Here is a 1,318-nt window from a genome sequence, read left to right as displayed (position 1 = left end):
AATCGCCTAAGCCCAAGAGCTGGAGGTTGCTTTAAGCTGTGGCACCACAGCACTCTATCAAGGGTGACAAAGTGAGACCCTGTCTCTTAAAAAAATAAAAAATAAAAGTATTTCCTTTTCCCTGTAAGCTCTACCCACAGAAACTGTGTGAATTAACTTCTCAGACTATTTTTTTGCCTCTCTGACATCAGAATAACCATATCTTCTAGTATTAGATTCATTGATCATAATCTATATTGCCTGATTTACATTTCACCCCCACTGTGTTGCCATTTATTTAACACCAAAATGTGTTAAATATCTACTTATAGAAATAAATGAAGACCAACCAAATGAGAAAAGTAAAACCTATTTATTCTGAGCTTACTATAGCAAGAGAGTCAGCCTCTATCCCTTGTGTTTTGGCAGATTCTCAAAGGCAGTCAGAGGAGTGAAAAAGCTGTATAGTAGAAAAAAACGAAGACTTCAGATTTGGCCCAATTGCAAGCTGTTGCCATGGGGAAGCTGTAGGAGGGCCAACTAGAAGGAGGTGGGGAGGCAAATCACATATGATTGATAAGGGGCTCATATTTGGCTTTCTCTGATTGGTCCCAAATTGGAAGTGGTGACAAAAATTAGAGAAGCTGTCAGTTATTAAGTCCTGGCCATTTGGGGCCAGTTGTTAGAGAAATTATTGATTCATTTTCTGGATTGTCACCAAAGATAGAAATCTTATTTCTTGCCAGACTAATTTATGCCACCCTGACTTCCTAGATTTATTATAGATCAGGGGTTGACTTCCCGGGCAGGTTGCTATAGGTTGTGGGTCAAAGTTCTATATTTATATATGGTCTGTCTGTCTTTGTGTTGATATAAAGGAATACTTGAGTAATTTATAAAGAAAAGAGAATTATTTGGCTCACAGTTTTGCAGGCTGTAGAAGTGGCATCAGCACCTGTTTCTGATGAGGACTTACGGCTGTGGCATTTATGGCAGAAGACAAAGGCAAGCCAGCACGTAGCGATCACATGGCAAGAGAGGAAGAGAAAGAGAAGAAAGAGGGAGGAGTAGAGGAGGTACCAGGTTCTTTTCAACAACTGGTTTTTGCAGGAACTAAGAGTGAGAACTTACTCCTGTGAAAATGGCACCAAGTTGTTCCTGAATGATCTGCCCTCACCACCCAAACACTTCCTACCAGGTCCCACCTCTAACATTGGGATCAAATTTCATCATGAGATTTGGCAAGGCTAAACAAACAAACCATAGTATGGTCTGTCCATTGTCCCTTCATATATTCAGTCTTTCTTTATTTTGTATCATTCACAATTTTTTTTTTAAA

Source organism: Otolemur garnettii, unplaced genomic scaffold (assembly GCF_000181295.1).
Source record: "Otolemur garnettii isolate 467f Iridium unplaced genomic scaffold, OtoGar3 scaffold00220, whole genome shotgun sequence".
Classification (NCBI taxonomy): domain Eukaryota; kingdom Metazoa; phylum Chordata; class Mammalia; order Primates; family Galagidae; genus Otolemur; species Otolemur garnettii.
Note: the sequence above shows the minus strand (reverse complement) of the source record.